Consider the following 8,786-nt stretch of genomic DNA (forward strand, 5'->3'; position numbering starts at 1 on the left):
AAGGTGATAGTCCAAAATATATGACTAAAAGTGTACAGTGAGAATAATCACATAAGCACAATCCCATGTGACATGCCAAGTGGAAAAAACACAGATATCAATCAATCCAATATAACAAAATGCATGTTCCATGCAGTGTTTATAAAGTGCCAAGTGAAAAAACACAGATAACAATCAATCCAATATAACAAAATGCATGTTCCATGCGGTGTTTATAAAGTGCAAATAGTGCTAGCAGCAAAAAAACGATACAACACAGGTGAAATGATAAACACATAAAAATAAGGTGCTGGTGATCAGTCTGGGATATTCAGTCCTGTGGACGTGCTGTGTTCTAAGGGGAAGCACTAGCTTTGAACTTCAGTGATCCATGCAGGCATACATGTGCAGTGACTTAATCCTCCTATTTATCCAATACGTGGATGGATGTGCCCTTACCTCACGGCTGAGAGGTTACAGCCTTAATAGTATAGGTGGGCAACTGGCTCCTGTTCCTGGGATAGGTATGCCTCACAAGATAAAGAGATAATGTCCCATAGTGTAGTAGTTTAAACCAATTGAATTTTATTTAAGTATAGTGACAGGGTACTCACATTCTGAGTGGATAAAAACTGCAGTAATAGAGCAACAAGCAGAGTAACGAACGGTGCGTTCCAATGTCCTTCCTAGTGTCTCTCTCACTTCCTTCCTTGCGCATTCGTCACCGTCACGTGACTTCTTCAGGGAAATGTTTTTCAGGGAAATAATTTTCAGATTTTTATTTTTTTTTACCATCTGTGTCCCATTTCTGAGTTTTTCCTTCACTTCCAAACAAGAATAAAAAAAAATCCCTGCAAATTAGAGGAATCTCTTGGGGGCCCCCAGATCACCGGAAATTAGTGTCCTCATTGGAAGATTTCTCCTCTATTGCTTTTCTGGGGATTTTCTTTTGCTTTCACTTTCAGTGATAATAGTAAAAAAGACAAATAGAGAGGGTGAATCTCCTTAACGGGAGCCACAGACAGCAATAAAAACTGAGAGGGGTTCTAATCTCTCTCGTACACTCGGGCCTAATCTTGGGAGACATTGGCTGGTTCAATAAAAAGCGCCTGACGTTCGGGCCGTCTGTATGTCGGTCTATCAGTTTGCCCGGCTTCTGTCGGACGAGCATGCTGGAAAATTAGCAGCCAACTGACTCCCGATTAGCACTCTCAGCTAATGGCGGAGAGCGCTGATCATAATGTTCTGGCGGCGGGGGGAGGGGGCGGGGAGTAGCTTCCAATGGGGGCACTAAAACCGAGTCACATCTCTGCGTTTTCATTCAGTCGCGGACCCCGCCCCCTCTCTCCGCTAATTGGCTGACTGACTTTGATTGACATCCGTGGGAGCCAATGGCGGTGCTGCTGCGCACAAAAGGTTTTTTTATCTTAATGCACAGAATGCATTAAGAGAAAAAAAAAAACTTCTGCCTTTACAACTCCTTTAAACCCTTGTACACACGGTCGGACATTCAGACGGAAAATGTCCGATCGGACCGTGTTGTCGGATAATCCGACCATGTGTGGGCTCCATCGGACTGTTTCCATCGGAATGTCCGACGGACAAAGTTTAAGAGCCGGGCTATAAAACTTTCCGACAACATGATCCGGTGGGACTTTGTCCTATCGTTTGTGGAGAATTCCGATCGGACAAAGTGCCACGCATGCTCAGATCAAATTACGAGACCAAAGCTATTGGCTACTAGCCTGAACGTAGTCCCGCCGTAACGAAATAACGTCATCACGTTCTGAACGATCGGATTGTCCAACAACTTTGTCCGACTGTGTGTATGCAATACCAGTTTCGGACAAAATCCGTCGGACAAAATCCGACGGATTTTGTTGTCGGAATGTCCGACCCGCGTGTACAAGGGCTAAGGGTAAATGCTGATTGGAATTAATTTATATCACGTCTGACGTCTCCGCGTTCTACGCCCAACCAGGAAGTGCGGGCGGCACACGAGTCCGGCCGGCTCGTTTTTATATGATCGTTTTTTCTTTACGCATGTGAGTGTAAATCTTTTAAACGTTACTTTATTAAACCAAGTGGTTTTACGCTATGCGAGTGTCTTTGATTTTTTATATGATCCACGATACCTTCGTTCCCGGACTGGAGGCTTCGTATTGGAGATAGAGACAGCGTGGTGTCAGCAATCTACGACACCTTCGTTTCTCGATTGGAGGCTTCATATTGGAGATGGAGATGGTGGGATGCCTGTGACGGTTCACCCAGAAACCTCTGTGCTGTTGCCTTACTGATCTCACTAACACTGGGATCTAAAGCTCTGGTAAGCGGCCCCTCTTCTCACTGGTGGAGGATTGTTTTGAAAAATTTTTTGTTTTTATATACACGCATTTGTGGATATTTTTGCACCTTAATGTCAAGTCTGAAGAACCAATATTAATCTTGGGACTATAAAAAAAATATTCTTTTTCATCACATATGAACTTTTTATGGTTTTTTGAATATTATTTTAGTTAATACTATTCGTTTAAATCTAGCACACATTATAACCCTTTTTTTGTGTCAATCTACATTAATTATTGTGGGGGTTTTCTTTGTAATATTCACATCAATGTCATTTTAGGTCTAGTATACACTTTATTCACTTTATGACGATACGTTAGTATTCATGTATACTATTCACTAATCACATTTTTCTGTCAATTTAATATTGTTTTTACGTCTATTGGCATAGGTTGATTAGGTTTTTTGGTGTTTGATTATTTTCTAGTTTCATTGTTTTTAGCGCAGCTCATTTTGTTCACCTATTTAGTTTGATATCGGAGTATTACGATTAGGGTTGCTGCTTATAGGTTGCTTTCTTTTGTTGTTTGAGTAGCGCGGTTTACCTTTTGTACCGAATTTATATCACACTTTGATTGTGTTTAGGTTTGGCTGTTGGGGTGATTTGAATTGTATGTTACCTTACATATATTTTTTCCTATGTGTGTTCACATACAGGTGCATCTCAAAAAATATGAATATCATCAAAAAGTTAATTTATTTAAGTAATTCAATTCAAAAAGTGAAACTCATATATAATATACATTCATTACACACAGAGGGATATATTGCAAGCATTTCTTTCTTTTAATTTTGATGATTATGGCTTACAGCTAGTAAAAACCCAAAATTCAGTATCTCCAAAAATTTGAATATTGTGAAAAAGTTCAATATTGTAGACTCATGATGTCACACTGTAATCGGTTAATTAACTCTAATTTCCTGATCTTTTAAATCAGGGGTCTCAAATTGGCGGGCCCCCAGCTGTTGCGAAAATACAAGTCACATGAGGCATTGCAAGGCTGACAGTTCCAAGCATGAATCCCACAGGCAGAGGCATGATGGGACTTTTTTTGCAACAGCTGGAGGGCCACCAGTTTGAGACCTCTACATTAAATGATCTCTCAGTCTGGTTCGGTAAGGTTACACAATCACAGAGAAGACTGCTGACTTGACAGTTTTCCAGAAGACAGTCATTGACACCCTCCACAAGGAGGGTGAGTCACAAAAGATCTTTGCTAAAGAAGCTGGCTGCTCACAGAGTGCTGTATCCAAGGAGTGGACTGCAGCTGGTGTCAGTGCTTCAAGAGCCACCACACACAGATGTATCGGAGGCATGGGTTACAACCAGAGCCGGGACAAGGGGTGGGCGAGAGGGGCAGCTGCCCTGGGCACTGTGGTATCATGTGAGGTAGGGGGGCAGGATTTGTGTTGAAAGGGTGAATTTGAGGGGTGGCAGTATTGTTCTAGGAGGGAAAATTTGGTGGGGAGTGCCAAGAGTGGTGATTTTTGGGATTTGTGTAGGGAGTGGAATGGCAAGAAGATTTGTGCTAGGAGGGGGTTAGAAGATGTGTACTAGGATGGGCAATTTTACGGGTAGGGGATTTGTGCTAGAAGGGCTGAACCTTTTTTGGTGGGGGAGGGGGCATTCGAGATGGGTGGATATGGGGAATGGGTAGGTGCAAAAAAATACCAATACTTGGTTTAATGATCATGGTATCACTGTGCTTGATTGGTCAGCAAAGTCACCTGACCTAAACCGCATAGAGAATCTGTGGGGTATTGTCAAGAGGAAGATGAGAGACACCAGACCCAACCATGCAGATGAGCTGAAGGCCGCTATCAAAACAACCTGGGCTTCCATTATACCTCAGCAGTGCCACAGGCTGATCGCCACAATGCCACCACCCATTGATAAAGTAATTAATACAAACGGAGCCCCATCAAGTATTGAGTGCATACTATACTCTACATGGCCAACATTTCTGTATAAAAATTCCTGTTTTTATTGGTCTTATGTAATATTCTAATTTTCTGAGATACTGAAGTTTAGGTTTTCACTAGCTGTAAGCCGTAATCATCAAAATGAAAAGAAAGACATGCTTGCAATATTTCACTGTGTGTAATATTAATATTATTATTATACAGGATTTATATAGCGCCAACAGTTTATGCAGCACAATATAAAAGGGAGACAATACAGTTATAATACAATAAAATACAAGAGGATTAAGAGGGCCCTGCTCAGAAGAGCTTACAATCTAATAGGGTGTTTTAAAAGGTTGTAACTGTGGGGAATGAGCTGATGGAAGTGGTAGGAGATTAGTCGGAGACGTGATCGGTTTTCCTGAAGAGATGAGTTTTCAGGGATCACCTGAAGGTAGCAAGGGTAGAGCATATCCGGACAGGTTGAGGTAGTGAGTTCCGGTAATAAATCTATATAATATTTGAGTTTTACTTTTTGAATTGAATTACTGAAATGAATTAACTTTTTTATGATATTCCAAAACATTTTGAGATGCACCTGTATGTGTATTGTATCAATTACAGTCTCTATCATTTTTATGTACTTTTTCCATTTGAAGCTCCTGGTTAATCCTTCCAGGCACCTTTCTTCCTTGTTCTAAACTGACCAAATAAAACAGAGAAGCTGACCTGTTCTTGCTGGTCAGTTTACATCATTATGCTGACCATTCAGAGGTACAGGACACTGTGCAGACACACAGCATGATTGTATTGTGTAGTTTGCTCAGTCACCAAACTCCCCAACCAATCACAGCCTGCCTGCTCAAACACAGCATGAATCTTGCCTAATGCTGAACAGACTATGAAATACTCTAAAATGAACACAGGTGCAGTATACACTACTGATCATAACCCCCCCAATTTACACCGGTGCAGTTTCTCATGCTTTTTGACAGTTTCAAATTGCATGACAAGTCGCAACCCATTGTCAGCAATAGAACCGTTCAACTTGCCATGACTAATGTCACAGCGACTTTGAAAAAAGGTTCCTGCACTACTATTTGCCGATTTCATTGTAACTTGCATAGCCTTCTGATAAACAAAACTTCTGTTAAATGACCACACTGTGGCCATTTGCACATTTGGCGTGTTTTCGATATGCCGCTCTTCTTGGTCTCTCACTACTTTTTTTTCACGCTTACCCTTCATCTTGTGGCTTTGTTAGTTTACTACTTAATCCGCTCACTATTATATAATAATTATCTATTACAGTTCTATCTAATATCATCTATTACAGTTCTATCTAATATTATCTACTACAGTTACCCTTTTGGGCAGTGGCGTAACTAGAACCTTCAGGGCCCCGATGCAAGAAACCATGAAGGGCCCCCCTGAACCCCAGCCAGGGCCCTTCCCTCCGAGTCCGGCGGTGGAACTCCAGGGCGTGGTCACAGGTATGACCTTTGTGGCCCTGTAGTTCCACCACTGGCATCAGTAGTTTTTTTTTATTATTTTTATTTTTAGGTGCCTCATTGGGGGACTGTCCCTAGGCAGGATGGGGTCCCCGTCCCCAGAAGAGATGAGGTACTTTTCTCCAGGGCAGATGAACTTACTGCCCCCAGGGGAGATGGGGGTCCCTGTCTCCACCTGAGAAGGGGCCCCTGTCCCCAGGGGGAGATGGAGGGGGTATGTAATGGTGTGTGGGGGATGGGGTCCTCTCACTCATCATGACAAAGCTGTACCCCCTATAGTTACGCCCCTGCTTTTGGGTTCATACGCTACACTACAATATTGGAAGGGGAACTTTTCTGCCGTTCACTTTCATACGTGTTTCCTGGCTTGCCGTGCCTTGCTGCCATTTGGCTACCTCCTCAGCTCCCGGGGGGGGGGTGCTTTACTCATCCCCTGATGCCCTACATCATCATGAATACTATCACATATGCTTTACTATTTTTATACAATATACCCATAGGTAAGAGTGTTAGGACCAGTTATGTTGCTCCCCTCTCTTCCTATTGTTGTTTGATATGACTAACAATCATCTATATTATAGGGATCCCCATTTAGCTGCTCCTGATGAGTGGATAAACTTCCACGAAACGCGTCGAGCATTCACAATTGATGTTATGTCACAGCAATCATGTATCTAGCAAGGGGTCTCAATGTCTAAGCCATCAATTTTATACCAATATAATTTTGTTTGTGTATATACATGTTGGGTGGAGTGCAGAATGTTACTATCATGTATCATGTGTTACAGTGTTTAACATATTATTATTTTACAATAATGTGACTAAATTATCATGTTTTATATACTCTGTACCATACTTATTGATTCTATGCCTGTATCATTTATTGCATTGTGCTCTCATGTGGTACCAGCAAATTAATAAATATACTACTTTAATTATATTTGATGACTTATTCTGCCCAGTGATGTGTTCCATATAAAGTCCCAATTGCCCCCAATTTTTCCCCTTTATTTTTCTGTTAAACAAAGTTGCAAGCTGCAATAAAAATAGAGGTGTAAATGGCACTGATCTGCGGCTAATTCAAAGCCGCACCAGTGTAAACCAGGGCTAATTTGAACTAATTGGAGATGAAAGTAGTGTGTCCAAACTGTGGTTTGTGCATATTAAACACAGTTTACCGCACTACCTTTTACATTTGCAATATAAACGATCTATAAAGTGACCCTTGGCAAGTGCACCCAAATGCAAACTCCATGCAAATGCAGCCTAGCTATCAATATACTACATCATATACACTCTCTCTGTGATATGTTTTTAAGGTAATAAGACAAAGATGTATAAATATATTCCATGTAGTACAGCCATAGGATGGATGTATAACCATTTTTTTTTTTCTTGCGGATTAGGCAGAATGTTATCCCATTACAACAGGGGGGGATTTAGTACATGTCATGCTGGGCCTTGTAATCCCCTGGCGTAGAGAGCCAGAGATTGCTCATAAACAGAGGAGGATCTGTAGGACTACAAGTAGGTGATGCTGAAGCTTGTAGTCCCCCAGCAGATAGAAAGTCATAGGTTACCCACAGACAAAGGAATGTCTGAAGCTTGGCATTGACTCACCTGGATGACCAGACTGGTCCAGCCTTCTTCTTGGGTTTACATGCTAGTTTCTTGTACTCCATCCAGCCACTGACCAGTTCCTGCAGGATGACCATATAGAGGAGGAAGATGAGGATACGGGGATCTATTTGGGGGTGCTCGGAGTCCATCTCCCCTGCCATGCCAGGCGACAGAGGTGGATGATGAGCTGTGTAGATGTGGTCGCTGCACAGGAGACGGGGGATGAGGAAGAATCATGAATGATGTAGAAGCCCCCCCCAGGGGGATGGGGGGGGGAGGAGGATGCTGCAAGAAGCAGACATGTATTTAACAGGCTGCATCTGTCCTGTGCGTTTCCAGAGCATTGTCTGCCTTATAATTAATCTGCTCTTTTCTCACATCCACCAATCATGTGGCTCTCTCATGCCCGCTGCAACGCTAATTCTCTGCATACCACCCCTGCTATAAGTGCCCACTGATATAGAGTCCTTGTATACTGTATGTCATTCATTTATATAGAGCCAGCATGTTTCACAGCTTTACATTTCTCCAGCTCTGATATATTCCGCAGTACTGTACAGAGAACACTGAACCATTTACATCCTCCAGAGACTAGAGGAGCTTACACTCTAATGTTCCACCACTGTTTTTTATTATACATTTATATAGCTCTGATATATTCTGCAATATTGTACAGAGAATACTGAGCCAGTTACATCAGTCTCTGCACCAGAGGAGCTTACGCTCTAATGTTCCATCGCAGTCACATGGCAATATTATTATACATTGGTATACAGTAGATCTGATATATTCCGCAATGCTGTACAAAGAGCAATGAGACAGTTACATCAACCTCTGCACCAGAGGAGCTTACGCTCTAATGTTCCATCGCAGTCACATGGCAATATTATTATACATTGGTATACAGTAGATCCGATATATTCCGCAATGCTGTACAAAGAGCACTGAGCAATTTACATCAATCTCTGCACCAGAGGAGCTTACGCTCTAATGTTCCATTGCAGTCACATGGCAATATTATTATACATTGGTATACAGTAGATCCGATATATTCCGCAATGCTGTACAAAGAGCACTGAGACAGTTACATCAACCTCTGCACCAGAGGAGCTTACGCTCTAATGTTCCATCGCAGTCACATGGCAATATTATTATACATTGGTATACAGTAGATCTGATATATTCCGCAATGCTGTACAAAGAGCACTGAGACAGTTACATCAATCTCTGCACCAGAGGAGCTTACGCTCTAATGTTCCATCGCAGTCACACACTGTTATTTATATAGCTCTCATCAATTCTGCAGCACTGAGCATTGAGCCAGTTACGTCAACCTCTGCACCAGAGCGGCCTACACTTTAATGCTCCACCACCGTCACATGGCAATATTATTACACCTTAAAGCAGAACTAAACCCTCCTCTCA

General features: G+C 42.1%; 1 long non-coding RNA gene across 1 annotated transcript in view; it reads right to left on the reverse strand.

Annotated features, from left to right (window-relative positions):
• LOC143959346 (uncharacterized) overlaps positions 1-7,721 on the reverse strand; it is a 29,474-nt gene extending 21,753 nt beyond the window's left edge. The window contains exon 1 of the long non-coding RNA XR_013270209.1: positions 7,362-7,721. This is a non-coding gene — a long non-coding RNA (uncharacterized LOC143959346). The remainder of the gene's footprint in view (positions 1-7,361) is intronic.
• Positions 7,722-8,786: the final 1,065 nt, after the last annotated feature.

The sequence above is a fragment of the Lithobates pipiens genome, unplaced genomic scaffold, assembly GCF_037356315.1.
Source record: "Lithobates pipiens isolate NorthernLeopardFrog02 unplaced genomic scaffold, aLitPip1_a1.2 Scaffold_11, whole genome shotgun sequence".
Taxonomy (NCBI): Eukaryota; Metazoa; Chordata; class Amphibia; order Anura; family Ranidae; genus Lithobates; species Lithobates pipiens.